Source organism: Gastrolobium bilobum, unplaced genomic scaffold (genome assembly GCF_033153095.1).
Source record: "Gastrolobium bilobum isolate Gb01-03AN ecotype WA unplaced genomic scaffold, APGP_CSIRO_Gbil_v1 utg18295, whole genome shotgun sequence".
NCBI classification, from domain to species: domain Eukaryota; kingdom Viridiplantae; phylum Streptophyta; class Magnoliopsida; order Fabales; family Fabaceae; genus Gastrolobium; species Gastrolobium bilobum.
Window position 1 is genome coordinate 118,035 of NW_026895292.1, and position 21,136 is coordinate 139,170.

Genomic DNA, 21,136 nt, shown 5'->3' on the forward strand with positions numbered 1-21,136 from the left:
TTCGGTTTCATCCATTCGGTTTGGATTTTTTTTTCAAACCGATCTGATCCAATCCAATATTTTTCGGTTTGGATTGGATCGGTTTTCGGTTTTTTGAAAATTCTGAATTTTTTTTTTAAATTCTGGAATTTATTTCATGGTTATTGTGCTTGTATATATTGGCTTTGTAAACTTTTTTAAAAAAAAATACAAAAGAATCAGTAAACAATAATATAAGTTTATTTTTATGGGCAATGAGATATGAAGCTCTACACAATTAAAATTTTGTTAATGATCAGTAAACGATAATATAATTTTTTTTATGGGCAATTGAGAATGAAGCTCTACATAATTGAAATTTTTTTAATGAGATGTGACTAGATTTTTTCATAGATTTAGATGATGAATTATGGATTTTGGGTTTACAAATTTTTAGGCTTTGATTTGGGAAAGGCCCATGTAGGTAGAGAGAAATTAATATATTGGATCGGTTTGGATTGGATCGGTTTTCATCAATCAATCCGAAAACCGATCCAATCCAATTAAAATTTGCGGTTTTTTTCGGTTTTCGGTTTATTCGGTTTTTGGTTTTTCGGTTCGGTTTATGCGGTTTGAATCGGTTTGGATCGGTTGATGAACACCCCTATGTAGTACGACAAAAGTAAAGTTTTTATATATACATTGTTATTTGTGCTATTTTATTTTTAAATGGTGGACCATATTAGTCGTCTTATTTCCTAATTTAATTCAAGGTAATTAAAATTGAAATTGTATGTGAAATTAAAAAAGAAATAAAAAGTTATAAATTTTAAAATTATAACATAAAGAATAATAAAAAAATCGTAAAATCATTTGAAATATTGGTAAAATTATTTTGATGAATTTTTTTATAAAAACTTAAAATTATAGTGATAAATTGAGATTTTTTTTTTTGGATAGATAAAAGGCCTAAGCCAACACAAACAGAAAAGAAAGCAGCAACAAAGAAAACCTAAAGATTACACACCACATCACGTGGTCTACTAACAGAAGCTAAATCAGCCAGCAGCAAAAGCCTAATGCCAGGAGGAGGATTTGACCAAACCATATTAGAAATCTGCTGTGGAGAATCTAAAATATAGTTGGCCAACCAATCAGCACAAGAATTCCCTTCTCTAAAGGTATGCCTGAGAGACACAGACCAGTTCTTTTGCAACCATATCCGTATACGAGTAATCAGATGACACTCACGGATTGCTACACCAGTATTGGATAGCATAGTGATAATACTAGCAGAATCACTTTCAAGAATTATATTACGGTAACCAGCAGCCCAAGCCAACTCCAAACCCCTCATGACACCCCAAAGCTCAGCTTTAAAAGAATTACAACACCCCAACCTATAAGCAAATCCACCCAACCACTTACCATGGGCATCTCTCATCAAACCACCACATGCTGCAGAACCAAGAATACCACGTGCAGCCCCATCAGTGTTAACCTTTATCATTCCAGGAGGAGGAAAATGCCAAGAAATATCAATGCTCATAGATCTTTTCTTAACAAATCGATTAGGAAGATTACAGCCAGCAACCTTAATATCTTCAATTAAATTTCGAATTATCCTATTTCTATCAGTAACCGAGAGCAAAGAGGACCCATGCAAGACCTCATTGCGCCAATTCCAAGATTTCCAACAAGAGACAAAGAAACATGACAACCAACTAACAGCGCCATTATCATACATTGCCATTTTGAAATTCAAATCTAACCACACATCCAAATCACCAAGAAAGAAACAATGCAAATAATTATATGGCACCATGCAAGACCAGATAGGACGCACCAGCTGACAGTCACGAAGACTATGGATAACAGTCTCTTTTTCCAAACCACACAAAGGACACAAGTCATCACCACTACCCCAATGAGTAGTTTTGGCTTTAGTCAAAAGCCTCCCATGCAAAACCTTCCACATAAAAACTTTGATCTTTTGAGGATCAAACCACTTCCAAAGAGAGGACCAATTACATGTATTATTAGTAACAGCAGTGGTTGGGTGAGTAAGAGAAGCATAAACAGCCTTTACCGAAACTACGCCATCACCATCCAAATTCCAAATTCTCCTATCTGGACCATCCGCACTATTAGGAGGAAGAATGCCCAACAGAATATTAATGATGTTGCTGGGAAGCCATTGCTTAAGAGCAATCCAATCCCACTCCCATCTGAAGTGACCATATCAGCCACCTTGGCATCAAGCCGCAAATTAGACACAGTGGTCACAGAAAAATCAATTAACAGTTGATTCGGAAAAACCCAATTATCTCTCCAAAAATTGATACTAGTACCATCACCAAGATCCCAAATTAATTTATCCTCCATCTCTTTCCAAATCCTCCAAAAAGTGATAAATTGAGATTTTAAGTACCATAACTTTTGTTTTAATATTAAGTTTACTACTTCTTAAATCCCTAAATTTTAAATTAAGTTTCGTCACTGTCCTTTTTTTTTTTTAAGGTGTAATTCCAATAGTTTATTCGCAATTTTTTTTATTTATTAATGCTAAGCTTACGGAATCTTAACATGTTTTTCTTTTAGAAAAATTAAGGATTAGATCATAATGAATAATCATTTCAAGAAAAATGCCGAATATTATGATGGTATATTTTTCTTCTGTGTAGTATCATATCATTCTTAATAATAATTGTGAAAAATGTTTTGTATGAAATAACGTTGCTCATGCTTCAATTCAAGGTTTGGAAGAGTTTCCAATCTCACAAAGTACTTGCAAGGAATTAGTGATCTTAACGTGTTTAACAAAATGTTCTACATGTAAATTTTATAGGTTTAAAAAATAAATTGTATATTTACAAAAAAATAAATAAATAAATAATTTGTATCAATTATCTATTGACATAATATTTTAAAATTAAATATTAATCTTTTGCTTTAAACAATTTCTCAATCTCTTAAATTATTTATAGAAAATCATATATTGATGACTTGCATCACATTTGAGGCAAAAAAATTAATTTAACGCTTTTTAATAAATTAATTACGTATTTATTACAGTTTTAAAAATAATTACACATTTATTGCATATTATGACGCCCAATTTGGGCATTACCAATAACGCCGAAATTGGGCGTCTCTCAAGATGCAATCCGCCTAATTTAGGCGTCACTCATCAGGTGTTGACACGTGTCATACTTTTTTTTTTAAATAATAATAATTTAATCATAAAACTTCTGAAGGTATAACTTTTGATTCGGGTATCCAAATCAGGTAATTCTTTTTTTGATTCCACATAACTTTTCGAGATCTACGCAATGACATCTCATTTGATATATTTTATTTCTCACAAACATAATTTAAATTTGCAAGAATGATATTATAAGAGCGGTTAAACCCAGAAGCCTATGAGTCCTGAATTTGTGATTTAATATAAAAAATAAATAAAGATTTGATTAGTGATTTAAATTAAAATAAATAAATAAAGATTTGATTTGTTATTTGATTCGTAATATGAAATTAATGATGGCTTATAAAATGTTTTTCAAAAATAAAATCCTTCTTCCTTAGAGATTTAGAATATTTATTTAATTATTTTCTTTATTAATACAGATTTTTCAAATTGATTTTTGAGTTTAAATTACAAATCAAATCTTTATTTTGTTTTCCTTATTAATACTAATTGTTATTTTTAATTTAAATTACAAACCAAATTTTTTTATAATAAAAATAAAAAAATTATTATTTTTTTTTAAATCAGTCATCAAATCCTTATTTATTTTTTATATTAAATAACAAACCCAGAGGCTTCTGAGTTTAAAAAGGTGACATGTGTCAACACTTGACACGTCACCAATCACGTCTAAATGGGGTTTAAATCATGAGGCAATCACGCCTAGAGCCGGCAAAACGGGCTCGGCTCGGCAGGCCAACCCTCTAAACGGGGCGGGGCGGGCTGAGTTTTTCAACCCATCTTAAAAGCGGGGCGGGCTCATTTTTTGGCGGGTTGATAGCGAGCATAGACGAGCCGAGGCGGGTCAGTGTAAAATAAGCTCAGGCTGGCGGGCCAACTCGCCCAACACCCCAAACAGGGCGGGGTGGGCTGAGTTTTTGAGCCCAGATTCAAAAGCGGGGCGGGGCGGGCCACCCATTTTGCCACCTCTAATCACGCCTAATTTAGATAATTTTATTTTTGAAAAATATTTATAAGCCAGCATTAATTTCATATCACGAATAATAACCCATAAGCTTATAGCATTAATTATTAATTTCAAAAACAATATCTTTCTTCCTTAGAGATTTAAAATATTTATTTGATTATTTCCTTTATTTCTACGGATTTTTTAAATTGATGTTTTAGTTTAAATCACAAATCAAATCTTTATTTTGTTTTCCTTATTAATAATAATTTTTATTTTTATTTTTAATTTAAATCATAAACCAATTTTTATTATAATAAAAAAATTATTATAAAAAAAAAATTAAATCAGAAATCAAAATTTTATTTATTTTTTATATTAAATCACAAACCCAGAACTCATTGGCTTCTGAGTTTAACCGCTCTTATAATACCATTCTTGTAAATTTAAATTGTGTTTGTGAGAAATATAATATATCAAATGAGATGTCATTGCGTAAATCTCAAAAAGTTATGTGGAACAAAAAAAGAATTACCTAATTTCGATACCCGAGTCAAAAGTCATGGCCTTCAGAAGTTTTATGATTAAATTATTATTTTTTTGGAAAAAAAAATATGACACGTGTCAACACTTAATAAGTGACTCCTAAATTAGGCATGATTGTCTCTTGAGTGACGCCCAATGCAATAAATGTAATTATTTACAAAACTGTAATAAATGCGTAATTAATTTATTAAAAAGCATTAACTTAATTTTTTTGCCTCACGTTTGATACATGAAACATTAAAAAAAAATGGAGGATATGACCATTCCTACTTTTAAAATTAAAAAAAATGTAATAAATCACATTCTATTGTTTAAAATTAAATTAAATTTAAATAACATAAATGTGCTTGTGAGAAAAATAAACAGGATTAATTTTTCTTGCGTATATTTTTTAAATTTAATTTTTGATAACGTTAAAAAAATGTTAGTCATTGAAACAGAGCAGCACTGTTTTATCCAGGAAGAACATTAAGCACCAAATCAAGAAGAAAACTTCTTTTATGAAGCAACTGGGATCACTGGTTCGTTCTTTTTGTCTTTTGATATAAGTAAGACACGTTCAAACTGTTTATGTTTAAACTTTAAAGAAGTATGTGAAGAAGAAAAGAAAAATATAGAAACTAATAAAAATATTAATCATTTTTCATGAATGTTGATCCATAATTAAGAATCAGATCTGTCAGACAACTATATCATGAGAACAATTCACAATAATAACCAATGTTATTATGTAACAATTTCTTCCTCACATTAATTGTCCAATATGGGGTAGCTATAGATGGAAGAATAGCATCAACACCTTGATCTGTAGGGTCTACTGGGGCCGGCACATAAAATAATAACCAATGTTTTTATTTTTTCATTATTTCTGAAAGAATTATAAATAACAAATGAAAGAAATAGTTCATATTTTAATCAAGGCAGCAATGATGGAAGTAAGGTGCCATCAGTGACCTTCCCTGCTGTAAATGGCCTCTATGGATACCACCTAGACCAGCCGTTGCACTAAATTTGGCCCAATTAGTAGCTCTGCTCAACCAATCCTCAAATTTTCAAGGGATAAAAATATTAAGAATGGAAAGCAATTAAACTGCACAGGAAATTGTGCGGATGGGGGGATAAAATGAGAAAGTGAGCTATAATAACTAACCAAAATTGAATCATATAAAAAATATTAACTATAAGCTAGTCAATAAAACTTCCCAACTATCAGAGCCACCATACAAAACAAAAAATTTGAATCCTCCAGACTAAACAATGAGGAAGAAAAGCAAGAACAATTGAACAAAATTATCCAACATTCGGAAAAGACTATGGTTACATACTTACCCAACATTCTCTCGACAATTGCTGCTTACACCTAAATTTCAGAAAAGCAATAAAAAATTAGGGAACTCCAAGAGTTAAGGTACATTCGGATACCTAAACCATAAGAATGATTGTGGCTTACATACTTATCCAACATTGATCTCTCGACAATTGCTTCCAACCTTTAGTCCACATTGATAGATTCACCACTTGACTCTGCTGCCTTAGACTTAAGACTAGTGTATTCATCTATGGCTTTAGCTGAAGATAGAAGAAAATAAACAAAATGTCCATTAGAAATTATTATGTTTTAACTGTAGCTTGAAATTGATTTATATCAACAACATTATTTTTAAGTTTATTAAAATGAAATAAATCAAACCAATAACAAGTAACAACTGAACCAATTTCACCAATCAAAACTGACTTTCATAAAAAAATAAAAAATAAAAGGACGCCCCTGGCAAGGTCTGTAGCTTTATCGGGAGAAAAACCAAATCAGATAATAATTCTCACCAAGAAGAGTATGCACATAGTCAGAATCCTGGGAAACAGCAAACAAAGGACCAGCTCCAAGTGCATAAGATAATGAGTCAGAATATCAACGAGTGCAACAAAATTAGATCATAAAAGACAAACCATGAGACCAACTTTAGTATCTACGAATAACAAATTATGGGAGTGAGAAAACATATCTCCCCTGGTGATGGCTATAGAAGCTGTGTTAAAAATCAAAAGGGGTGAAAGCCAATCTTTATTTCTTAAGTCTCAAAATATAATGAAAAACAATGTTTATTGAAAATTATTAAGGAAATTGTCTTTACTGATATCAAATCAGAAAAGATATGAAAATGTTAATCACTTATTTGGACAGCTATTTATTTGAAAGTTAATTATCTTTACCGATATTAAATCTTTAAATAGCTGAAAGTTAATTATCTTCACCGATATTAAATCTTTAAATATACAAAAAAAATTTAAAAGAAATAAACCGATTTACACATATATTAAAAGATTACCTCCTTATTTAACAAAAAAAGAAAAGAAAAGATTACCTCCAATCTCGGAAGATTCTAATTTTGATCACTATAAATTTAATAGAAGCCCATCACTCTGACCGTGTTACATAAACCTTAAACCAACCATCTTTTGCTTGCTTTGTTCCAAACCCACCGCCGAAACAGAAACCTTGTACGTACGATTCCATTCTTCAACTTGTGCTTTGCCACCATGACTGAGAGGGACAACAAAACTATGTGGGAATTGGTGGGAAAGATTACAGATTGGGAGACGCGTCAAAAGATGTCTTCCAAACCCTTTAGGCCTCACTTTTGTGATATACTTCTTTCGCGCGTTGCACCACAGTTTTATAACGATGAAGAATTGGCTCTGATTAAGAGTTGTTTCCAAGAAGAGGATGAAGAGTTGCAACAGCAACAACAGCAACAACTGCAACAAGGAGAGGCGTCAAAGACAAAGCCGCCAGAAAAAGAAAAAGAAAAAGAGAAAGAGAAAGAAAAGAAAAGAAGGCGCGAAATGCTTGACGACGATGAGGAATGGCGCCCCACTCCCTCGTCGCTAAATAATAAAAAATCAAGAAAGACAACAAAGAATAATGCATCGTCGTCTTCATCACCGCCACAGTCCTCACCAACACCAGTTCTACCTGAGGAATTCAAGAACCATATCAGAGAGCTGAACGGCGGCAGCGACATGTAATTTGTGATGAGCAAGAATCTCTCCAAGACAGATGTGAGCGCCAAGCACAACCGTCTATCGATGCCTAAGTCAGAAATATGTTGGGATTTCTTGACTGAGGCTGAGAAGGCAACCTTGCATAAGAGGGAAAGCTCTAAAGGAAGGCTTCGGGGTGTGGAAGTGAAGGTGTTGGATCCATCTTTAAGGGAACATACTTTGATACTGAAGAGGTGGGAGATGACAAGTACAAGCATTTACTCTCTCAACAAAGAATGGAAAAACGTCGTCTCTCAAAACCGTTTGCAAGAAGGAGACCAACTTCAAATCTGGTCTTGTAGAGTCGATGCCAAATTATTTATTTATTAAATAAAAAAATCTGATCTTGATCATCTGATATCTGATCAACAATTTCAAAGCACAGTGTCTTTAGTGACAAAGACACGCTATTGTCTGTCTGTCTGTCCACGTAACGTAGGTATATTAATATAGGTGAGGTGATTAGTGATTAGTGATTAGTGATACATCAGGGAATGGATTATAGGGGATTACATGGTTTTTGAGATTCTGGGTACGATTGATAGTGTTTTGATTTTTTTGTTTTTAAAACAGTTTTGTAAAATAGTTTATGAAAACTGTTTTTCAGAATAAAATAAGGAAAAAACGACAATATTTCTCTCTCTCTATCTCTCTCTGTTTTTTCTTTTCCGTCCGTTGCTTTTCCATGATCAGTTACAGATATAATAAAACGACAATATTGCTCTCTCTTTTTAATAATTAAAATTTATTATTTGTACATTACTTTTTTTATATTAATCAATAAAAGCAGAAATAAAATATGTTAAAATATATATTTCTTATTTCATTATTTTAAAAAATTTAAAATACATAAATAAATAAATAAATACAAGACAAATGTTAATATGCAAGTTAGGAATTTATTAATACTTTAGGACGAATACCCAATAGAGGATGGGGTTTTCCAATTATATATTTCTTTACCATTTTATTAAGATAATTTTTTATGTGAACCGAATTTTAAAACAAAAGAAATAAATCTTTAGGTAATTTAATTATTAATTTTTTTACTGTCATAAGCAAAAATGTAATTATTATTTTTTTTATTCGATTTTTGTTGGATTTACCTCAATATTGAATATTTTTAATATGTATCTCTTATTTATGTATTTTGTTGTTTCATTTATACTTTTCATGTAACGCCCCAATTTTGATAATCAGATTGTTAACTTATTTATGATGATGTCTTTAAGCGCGTATAATTAAATCCTGAAGCGGAAGACTTAACTTTTACTATCTATGTAATTACCATTCTTAATTTATACTTTTATATTATCTATACAGTCTCATACCTGCATAGAATTTCAATAACTAAGTATCCTATAATATCCCTAATCCATTTAATTAGAAAAAGGTAAATGATTAAATATTTAATCATGCATAAATGGGTTAAATTAAGTAAAAGACCTAATTAAATAAATTAGGGTTACTTTTGAGGTAAAAAGTACAGTCAGTGATATTTTTGTGGTAAAAATGGGTGTAGAAAAAATTGAAATAAATTCCCTTGGGCCACCATATAGGGTTCGGCCATATTGGTCATTTAAGGGTTAGTGTGCAAAAAATTTAATTGCTTAGTTTGTGGAGGATTATATGTATTTGGAAGTGTGAACTTAGTGATTAAATGGAAAGTATAAAAAATAATCCTTTGAAAAACCCTCCACTTTGAATTCGGCCTATAGGGTTATGTGGGGGTTGATATTGTTAAAAATTATTTTGGTGGTATGTTTAGGTTCTAATGCATGGCTTTAGTATGATTTTGAAGTGAAATGGTTCAAGAAATAATGAGAGACATCTTGACTCCTTTGTATGTGTTACATCGGCCTTGTGAAGGAAAAATAAGCAAAGTTTAGGCTTAAATGGTTATATGAATATATGAGTAACTTGGGGTCAAGTATGGGTTCTAGGAACCAATGGTTGCGTAAAAAGAATTGATGAAAATCCCTAGTTTCCTTTGTTATTGGCTTCGGCCATTGTATGATTTTGGAACTAGGAATTGTTAAAAATTGTAAAAGATATTTCGAAAGCTTGGTTGGGTCCTTCAAGGACCCTAGGTAAATATGAACCATGGTGGTTGCTTGTTATGTGAGTAATCATCATTAAAATGGTCTAATAAAGAAGTTTATGGAAGTATGGTCTTTACTTGTGTATTGGCATAGAATTGACATAAATGTAAAGAAATGAAGGTAAACAATAAAGTGTATGTCTGGTTTATAAAAAATTATATACCAAGAATCTATAATCAAATATCAACAACAAACCAAGAAGCATAACAAACAGAATAAAGGAAACAAAAATAGCAACTGAAATCAACAACACAGAAGAAAAAACAACAAATAAAAAAAAATTAACAACCAAATTACTAACATAGACAAGAAATTAAAATAACAGCAGCATATATACGAACATTGTATACAGAAAATTAAATCACAAGACAAATAAAAAGAACAAAAAAAAAAAAAAATCTACAAATAAGAGAAATATACAAAAATTACAGATAAAGGTTAACCAGAAAGGAAAAAAGGAAAATAAGCTAGACTAACAGAAATACTAAAAAAAATCAAAAAATGAAAATAACAAAAACTAATTCAGAACAACAATCACAACATTCTCTCGACAATTGCTGCTTACACCTAAATTTCATAAAAGCAATAAAAAATTAGGGAACTCCAAGAGTTAAGGTACATTCGGATACCTAAACCATAAGAATGATTGTGGCTTACATACTTATCCAACATTCTCTCGACAATTGCTTCCAACCTTTAGTCCACATTGATAGATTCACCACTTGACTCTGCTGCCTTAGACTTAAGACTAGTGTATTCATCTATGGCTTTAGCAGAATATAGAAGAAAATAAACAAAATGTCCATTAGAAATTATTATGTTTTAACTGTAGCTTGAAATTGATTTATATTGTTTCCTTGCTAACAGTTATGCAAGTGTGCGCGCAAGTATACGCAACAACAAGTAATATAGGGCGTATTTGAGACCCTAATATCGTTCCCACAAGGATCTTTGGCGTTTTTCAACTTGACTAAAATTTGCAATTGCAAATCAGAACCAAAAATAAAATAAAATCAAATTAAATGCTACTGCTATTCTAAACTAGTGTACTGAAAATGTTTTTGAGAAAAGTTTCTTTTTCTTTTTGAAAATAATGATTTTAGTTGGTGAAAGAATCTTTACTTACTGACTGTAAAATTAAATAAAATGGAAAACTTGTAAAATTTTTATGATTTTCTTTTAAGTTTTAAAAACAGAAAGTTAATTCAGATTTGGACGAAAATACAAAATGATAACAAAGATGAGTTTTTGAAAACAGAATTTGGAAGCAAGTTGGGTGTCAACTTCCCCTTCCTTCATTTTCCATTAGGCTGTTTTGACAGAAAACAGTTATTGCTTCCAGCTTAACGAAAATACTAAAATAACTATTGTTTCCCAACAACAGTTTTCTTCCAATAACAACAGATGATATATCCCTATGTCATTGTTATCATAGGATCTTGAAGTACCATTTCCTCAAGTTACATGGGGTAACTTCATCCCAGGAGCCATACCCATTGAGAGAGATCTCTCTAAACTTTCCATGTGCTCACAGTGGGGTCTAGTGTGAATTATTTCCCAATACTCTCACACCTCTAGGAGTAGCCTATGTGTGATCATCACATAATAAACTCAGCATATAAAAGCACACAGTAAACAAACTGGAATCAATACTTTAAACTTCAAAACATCACTAATAACAAACGAGTTCCGGGTACTCTTTCAACCCAACTCTAAGGAAATTAGCTCATCACCACAGGTTGATGAGCTAACATACAGCAAAGGTTCATAAAACAGCAAACTACAACCTACAACTAACAAAAATTAAAATGCAGGAACTACCAACAGAAAATAGCCCTGAAGCAGTGCTTGCAAAAAATTACAAATAAAACTACTAAAAATAAAATAAAAGAACAGTAAAATAAAAAAAATATCCAAGAGCAAAATAAACTTAGCGAAGAAGAAGAGAAGAGAGGAGAGTCCTACAAATGCCTTTATCTCCTTCGTTATAGCTGATCCCAAATCACCTCCTCCAACCGCACGTATGCTCCTCGCTCCACTCGATCGTGGGTGTCCCTTGCACGATTAGCAACGCACCACAAAAGCAGCTCCAACCACCACTACTAACAACGTCCAACTCATCAACTTGTTTGGATTTTTCTGTGTCGCACAAAAATCGGGTAGGGTTTGTGTTGTGGGTGGTTCGATTCAAGGAAAGAACCGTGATGGGTTTAGGGTTCTGTGTCTTCGACCGAATTTGAAGGACGGTCTAGATCGGTGAAGGGATTTGGAAGGAGCGGTTGAGATGAGGGTCTAGATGGAGGTGGGTTTGCTTGAGCAGTTTTGCTGTGCTAGGGTTTTCTTTTTCCTTAGTTCACTTTCCACGCTACTGACTCGATTCTTGCATCCCATTCCTTTTTCTTCTTTTCTTTCTTTTCTGACATGGGCTTCTCTCACTTTGCTTCCTTCTTTCTTCAAGTTGGTCTTTTAATCAGCTTTGTTTCTTCTGGCCCATTCTTCCTTTATTAGTTTCTCTTCTTTTGTTTCTTTACTGACTTGTAAGGTAAAGCTTCAGCCCAAGATGCCTTTGTTTCTTGTCTTTTTCATTCTTTTTTTCTTTGCTTGGATAAAATGAGTAGTTGGGCCTGCAATATACAAAAACAGCCCATTAGCACTGAAAATCAGAATATTTCATTTTTATGTAATATTAGGGGTTTATATTAACAAAAGATATCATTTTCATTCCCATTTTAACATCAAACAACATGTTCTAAGTCACAAATCATGGACTTATCACACCCCCAAACTTACATTGTTGCTTGTCCCCAAGGAAAAAATTCACTTCCAATCAGCAAAACAATAAGCATGATTATGTATCAACTATTATCCTCACATGTAACCTCATTTCCAATCAAACAGATTTTTCAAAATAAGTTCAATGACTAAACTCATGACATAATTTCACAAACTTTGTACATGAAAACAGCAGCTATTGAATCAACCAATCAAGCAGCTTGAGTAAACATTCAATTCGTCAAAATCAGTCAGCAAACAGTGTGCAAATCCATATGTAAGAATGTACTCAATGGCTAGTGGGACAACAATCAGAGAAGATCTTGATTTCACTTCTTAACAACAGGGAATAAAATCGTCACAACAAGTAATTGAGAACAGCATAATGGCTCACTTTCTCCTCACATTCTCACTCAGTGTTTCAGGGATCTGTTTCTCTCCATACCTCACTAGGAATAGCCTTGACATAGGCTTGGCAAGATGCTCATGCTTCCTAAGTGCAACAACAAGTGAAGGTTAAATCCAAGGGGCTTTCCATGGTGGTACTTTGGCTGAGGTTTAGGTGGGGTATCTGTGGGAATGCTGGCTAAGTAATTGTGATGAACATAATACAGCACAAATCCGAGGCATCAGTCTAACAGTCTTAATGGCTACTTTTCCTACTGCTGGGTACTTTTTTTTTTTTACAACTGCATCAGAAAAAATGAACACTTAGTTCTAAGTAAATAGCAGTAACTTTACATTTTTCTTTAGCCAACAGCAACTTGCCTCAAGATTTTTTTTTCTTGTTTTTTTTTCTTGTTTTCCATCACAACTACATGGTAAGATGAGACTATGGATGGGTTTCATTATGGCTACACAAAAAAATAAAACAAGGATCAAGCACAAAGGGGTTTCCAATGGTCAATATTTCCAGGATGACTTTTTGGCTTAACAAGGCTACATGAACTGAATGCCCTTATCATCTCAAACCCAAACAAGTGCTACACTTACTCACCTAAGCATCAGGCCAAGTTCTGCCTCATCTACCCAGGTGAATATCTCTAAAAAAAAAATCATCTGTTTAAGCCCAAATCCTCATTGTGTTCAATTAATATCTCAATCACCTATTGATCCAATTTTTCTTCACTGCCTTAGTCCATTAACATTATCACTCTCTTCCTGTTATCTTCCTCTTAATTCTATATTCACACTACTGACAGCTGAGCATTTTCTAAAAAAATTCAAGCTTCTTAATCAGAATCCATCTGCTGTTATTTCATGAACAAGACCAGAAATTCTTTTTTTAACAGCAAATAAAAAAACTACTAACATCACATAAGAACAAGAAACGCAGCAATTAATCAAACTAAAAACAGCAAATCATTTACTAACAACTAATGAAAATCCATATTCACAAAACTTACAACAGCAAATGAATTAATCTCCCCCAAACTCAAATTAAACAGTGTCCTCACTGTTGCAGAAACAGGCTACCCAAAAAAAAAAAAATTAGGAACATGGTAACCTGGGGCCAGAAGAGGTTCTGGCCTACTCATCCTCAAAATTTGAATCTGAACATGCATCATTGTGGCCTTTTTTTTTCATCCTCTTTTTCTGCTTTCTTTTCTTCACCATTCTGCACCATCTTCATTTCACTCATTTTCTTGGTCTATTTCTCTTCTTTGGTGTAGATAGTGTGGGTTTTTTTTATAGCTTAAGGTGCCAATGTTGCAGTTGAAGGGGGAGCACTTGATGGCTGAGCTTGTGGTTATAATTTGCTTCAAAATCAAGCAATCCTCCACTTGAAAAGTGTTGTTCAGTTTCCCCCAAACTCAGAATTGACTCACTACAGTGATGAATCAACTTACTTTCTCATTTGACACCTGTAAAAAAATATCAATGTAAATGGTGAAAATGTTCCATTAAAATCAATTTTTTTTTCTTTTTTTTTCTTTTGAAAGGTATTTTGCAGACTATTCAAACTAACTTTGAGATAATATGCAGCAAACAAAGAAATAAAGGATTCACAGAAAACACACAACAAAAAAGAAAAAAAAAAAAAAATTAACATGCTTAGTTTATAGTCTTTAGCTAGACTTTTTGCTTCCTTTTCCTAATCAGTTTCAATCAGGCTCTCTTGGGAAGATAGACACCTTGTCCCTATCATCTCCCCAGTAATGTTTGACCCTTTTTTCATCAACCTTGATTTTTTCACCATCTAGCTCAACCAGAATTTTCACAGCTTCATGCAAAAAGACTTCAACAACATTAAAAGGGCCTAACCACTTAGACTTTGGCTTCACATAAAATAGCCTTAGTTGTGAATTAAAAGGTATAGACAGTTGCCCTGTATCCCACCACTTCATGACCTCTTTCTGCATGATTGGATTATGTCTTCTTTGTTGCTCAATGATGTTGCTTTTTGGGTCTGACAACAGAATCTCATGCATGCCTAAGGTTGGGTTGATTCCCTTATCATCTACTATGATCCAATTCTTGGTTTTTTTTAAAAATTTTATGCACATTCAGCAGATGTTTTTCCTCAAAAATATTAAGGAAATTAGACACAATGATAGGCAATGTGTCTTTTTTTCTTAAATAGGCATCTTAAGATTGGTGGGCAGAATCTTTAGTTCAATGATTTGTGGGACCTCTATGGATGGCCAAGGGAATTTTAGCTCTTTTTTATTCAGACTTAAGGACACAAACTGTTTTTCTTTCCAAAAACATGCAGGTTGAAATTCCACACAACCTGTACTCTCCTCTAAATTCTCCTTATCAAGCTCACACTCATCTAAAATAGCCACTTCTATTGGGTCCTTGTCATTCTCCTCTTTAAACCTATCTTTCACCTTGTGGTCAACTATACCCATAGGAGAACAGTCCTCCATCTCCCTAGGATACTTTGTGGCCTTCAACACATTAGAGCTGACTTTTTCATTATTTATATTGAAAGGGAATGGAGGGGGAGACCTATTGCTACTGCTTGCTAAATTTGTTTTAAGCAGTGATGTTGCAGATTCTACCCCTGCATGTGGCTTTTCATTGCAAAACTCTTAGGCATAGGAATGGCTGGTTCTTGCTCTTTTTCTTGAGAAGAATTTTCCTGGGCAGCTTGTTGAGGTACAACCAGCTCCTTTTTGACCTCTTCTTCATCTTGAATAACAAGAATTTTAAGTGCACATGGCTTCCCTACAGCTTCAGGTTGGATGACCAACCTGTCATTTCCTAGCTCAAGCCTTTTGTTTTGCTCATTACCCCCTCTCCTAGGTTCTTCAATATTGCTAGGGAAAGTGCCTAGAGGTTCATTATTTATAGCAATGGCTAACTGACCTATTTGAGTCTCTAAACTTCTAAGAGAGGAATATGTACTCTGCATAATAGCCTCCAAGCTATTTTGCTTAGCTTCATTCTTGACCAAAAAATCTCTAAGCAAGATTTCTAAAGATGAAGAAGGTGACTCGACTTGCTGGTTTTGAGAGTATTGGCATGTAGCTGCTGCCTAAGGGGCTGTTGCAGGTAGTTTTGAGAATGAAAAGGAGATACGGGTTGTGTATTAGAGGGGCCATCTTGCTGCCCCTCTCCTTGTGCATAGTGGAAACCAGAATTCTGCATCCAACCTTGGTTAAAATTATTGAAAAAATTATTTTGATTTCTATTGTAGTTTCCTATATAGAAAACAGACTCTGGGTTGGATGGACAACTTTGAAAAAGGTGTGGACCACTACAATAAACACAAGAGACACATGGAATTGGCTGGACAGCTTGGTGTTGGATCATTTTGGCCTCTATGACTTGATTTCTGGTCTTAATCAAAGTTGAGAGTGCATCAAATTTGGCAGAGAGAGTTGTAAAGGAATCTACATCATGCATTTCAGCACTATTATTCGAGCATCCCTTTCACTAGACCATTGAAAATAATTGTGATCCATTTGCTCTAAAAGATTAAGGTCTTCTATGAAACTCAAACAACAGACACTTAATAGAAAAGAAAACTAACAAGCAAGAGGGAATCTAAAAATAAAAAAATAGCAACATTCAAAGAGAAAAAAATTATATACCAGCAAAATCTATAATCGAATATCAACAGCAAACCAATAAGCATAACAAACAGAATAAAAGAAACAAAAATAGCAATTGAAATCAACAGCACAGAAGAAAAAACAACAAATAAAAAAAATTAACAACCAAATTACTAACATAGACTAGAAATTAAAATAACAGCAGCATATATACGAAAATCGTATAGAGAAAATTAGATCACAAGACAAATAAAAAGAACAAAAATAAAAACAAATCTACAAATAAGAGAAATATACAAAAATTACAGATAAAGGCTAACAGAAAGGAAAAAAGGAAAATAAGCTAGACTAACAGAAATACTAAAAAAAATAAAAAAAATGAAAATAACAAAAACTAATTCAGAACAGCAATCACAACATTCTCTCGACAATTGCTGCTTACACCTAAATTTCATAAAAGCAATAAAAAATTAGGGAACTCCAAGAGTTAAGGTACATTCGGATACCTAAACCATAAGAATGATTGTGGCTTACATACTTATCCAACATTCTCTCGACAATTGCTTCCAACCTTTAGTCCACATTGATAGATTCACCACTTGACTCTGCTGCCTTAGACTTAAGCCTAGTGTATTCATCTATGGCTTTAGCAGAAGATAGAAGAAAATAAACAAAATGTCCATTAGAAATTATTATGTTTTAACTGTAGCTTGAAATTGATTTATATTGTTTCCTTGCTAACAGTTATGCAAGTGCGTGTGCAAGTATACGCAACAACAAGTAATATAGGGCGTATTTGAGACCCTAATATCGTTCCCACAAGGATCTTTGGTGTTTTTCAACTTGACTAAAATTTGCAATTGCAAATCAGAACCAAAAATAAAATAAAATCAAATTAAATGCTACTGCTATTCTAAACTAGTGTATTGAAAATGTTTTTGCGAAAAGTTTCTTTTTCTTTTTGAAAATAATGATTTTAGTTGGTGAAAGAATCTTTACTTACTGACTGTAAAATTAAATAAATGGAAAACTAGTAAAAATTTTATGATTTTCTTTTAAGTTTTAAAAAAACTGAAAGTTAATTCAGATTTGGACGAAAATACAAAAGGATAACAAAGATGAGTTTTTGAAAACAGAATTTGGAAGCAAGTTGGGTGTCAATTTCCCCTTCCTTCATTTTCCATTAGGCTGTTTTGACAGAAAATAGTTATTGCTTCCAGCTTAACGAAAATACTAAAAAAACTGTTGTTTCCAACAACAGTTTTCTTCCAATAACAACAGATGACATATCCCTATGTCACTGTTATCATAGGATCTTGAAGTACCAATTCCTCAAGTTACATGGGGTAACTTCATCCCTGGAGCCATACCCATTGAGAGAGATCTCTCTCAACTTTCCATGTGCTCACAGTGGGGTCTAGTGTGAGTTATTTCCCAATAATCTCACACCACTAAGAGTAGCCTATGTGTGATCATCACATAATAAACTCAGCATATAAAAACACACAGTAAACAAACTGGAATCAATACTTTAAACTTCAAAACATCACTAATAACAAACGAGTTCCGGGTACTCTTTCAACCCAACTCTAAGGAAATTAGCTCATCAACACAGGTTGATGAGCTAACATACAACAAAGGTTCATAAAACAGCAAACTACAACCTACAACTAACAAAAATTAAAATGCAAGAACTATCAACAGAAAATAGCCCTGAAGCAGTGCTTACAAAAAATTACAAATAAAACTACTAAAAATAAAATAAAAGAACAGTAAAATAAAAAAAATATCCAAGAGCAAAATAAACTCAGCGAAGAAGAAGAGAAGAGAAGAGAAAAGAGTCCTACAAATGCCTTTATCTCCTTCTTTATAGCTGATCCCAAATCACTTCCTCCAACCGTACGTATGCTCCTCGCTCCACTCGATCGTAGGTGTCCCTTGCACGATTAGCAACGCACCACAAAAGCAGCTCCAGCCACCACTACTAACAACCTCCAACTCATCAACTTGTTTGGATTTTTCTGTGTCGCACAAAAATCGGGTAGGGTTTGTGTTGTGGGTGGTTCGATTCAAGGAAAGAACCGTGATGGGGTTAGGGTTCTGTGTCTTCGACCGAATTCGAAGGACGGTCTAGATCGGTGAAGGGATTTGGAAGGAGCGGTTGAGATGAGGGTCTAGATGGAGGTGGGTTTGCTTGAGCGGTTTTGCTGTGCTAGGGTTTTCTTTTTCCTTAGTTCACTTTCCACGCTACTGACTCGATTCTTGCATCCCATTCCTTTTTCTTCTTTTCTTTCTTTTCTGACTTGGGCTTCTCTCACTTTGCTTCCTTCTTTCTTCAAGTTTGGCTTTTAATCAGCTTTGTTTCTTCTGGACCATTCTTCCTTTGTTAGTTTCTCTTCTTTTGTTTCTTTACTGACTTGTAAGGTAAAGCCTCAGCCCAAGATGCCTTTGTTTCTTGTCTTTTTCATTCTTTTTTTCTTTGCATGGATAAAATGAGTAGTTGGGCCTGCAATATACAAAAACAGCCCATTAGCACTTAAAATCAGAATATTTCATTTTTATGTAATGTTTGGGGTTTATATTAACAAAAGATATCCTTTTCATTCCCATTTTAACATCAAACCACATGTTCTAAGTCACAAATCATGGACTTATCATATATCAACAACATTATTTTTAATTTTTTTAAAATGAAATAAATCAACCAATAACAAGTAACAACTGAACCAATTTCACCAATCAAAACTGACTTTCATAAAAAAATAAAATAAAAGGACGCCCCTAGCAAGGTCTGTAGCTTTATCGGGAGAAAAACCAAATCAGATAATAATTCTCACCAAGAAGAGTATGCACATAGTCAGAATCCTGGGAAACATCAAACAAAGGACCAGCTCCAAGGGCATAAGATAATGAGTCATTAAGTTCACCCAAGTAATAAAAGATCTGAATATCAACGAGTGCAACAAAATTAGATCATAAAAGACAAACCATGAGACCAACTTCAGTATCTACGAATAACAAATTATGGGAGTGAGAAAACATATCTCCCCTGGTGATGGCTATAGAAGCTGAGTTAAAAATCAAAAGGGGTGAAAGCCAATCTTTATTTCTTAAGTCTCAAAATATAATGAGAAACAAACCATGACAACCGATCTACTTGAAGAAAATGATTTCATTAAGCAAAAAATGGCATAACAAGAATTTTTCAATAGAAGATGCTAGTTCAAATAATTAGCAGAACAATAATACCTATGATACAAGAAGTGCAGCAAGTTGCCTTTGATGTTGATATGAAAATTTAATCAAATAAACCGTTAGTTAGTTAGTTATATATTTGGAAATCTATGTTTTTTGAAAATTATTAAGGAAATTGTCTTTACTGATATCAAATCAGAAAAGATATGAAAATAACGGTGTTAGTTAATCACTTATTTGGACAGCTATTTATTTGAAAGTTAATTATCTTTACCGATATTAAATCTTTAAATAGCTGAAAGTTAATTATCTTCACCGATATTAAATCTTTAAAGATACAAAAAAATTTAAAAGAAATAAACCGATTTACACATATATTAAAAGATTACCTCGTTATTTAACAAAAAAAAAAGAAAAGATTACCTCCAATCTCGGAAGATTCTAATTCTGATCACTATAAATTGAACAGAAGCCCATCACTCACTTGACCGTGTTACATAAACCTTAAACCAACCATCTTTTGCTTGCTCTGTTCCAAACCCACCCCCGAAACAGAAACCTTGTACGTACGATTCCATTCTTCAACTTGTGCTTTGCCACCATGACTCAGAGGGACAACAAAACTATGTGGGAATTGGTGGGGAAGATTACAGATTGGGAGACGCGTCAAAAGATGTCTTTCAAACCCTTTAGGCCTCACTTTTGTATACCTGAAGCTCTTCCGGCTACACCATATGCTTCTTCTTCTTCTTCTCAATCTACCACTCCTTCTTCTTTCTTTCTGGATCATGACGGAGCTCCTCGATTCCCTCTCAGTTGGAACCAACATCATTATAGTACACCTGCTAAAGCATTTTTAACTAACTCAAAGAATTTGAGTACTGACGAACTTGAAACTTTTACTTGGTTTCAAAAGCTGACTTCCGAGTTAGCAAAAGAAAATATTTCTATCATTCCTCGGTCTATTTTAACAAATAAAGATTCTCCTGCGTGGATTTGCAAGAAATTAAGTAAGTGACTAACCTCTTGTTGTTATATTATCCTATGTACTTGACTTTTAGCTTTGCACTCGTGTATTGTTTTTAGATAAGACCATCATGGATCCCTCGTTTTTTGCTCGTCAAAAACAAAAGGCTGCTCACCAAGGAGACTCAACTGTATCTGGGGAGAAGATTCACTCCTCGACTTCTGGTGAAAAAGAAGGTTCTCCTACTCCTTCTTCCATTCCGGCTACCTATGCTACTGGTTCCATTCCAAATGAGACTGTGATTTTGGATATGGACCCGCCTGTTGATTATGGAGAACCTCAACCCCGAAAGCGAGTTCGGATTAATGAACCCAGGTCTGAATCACCTACGGAAAA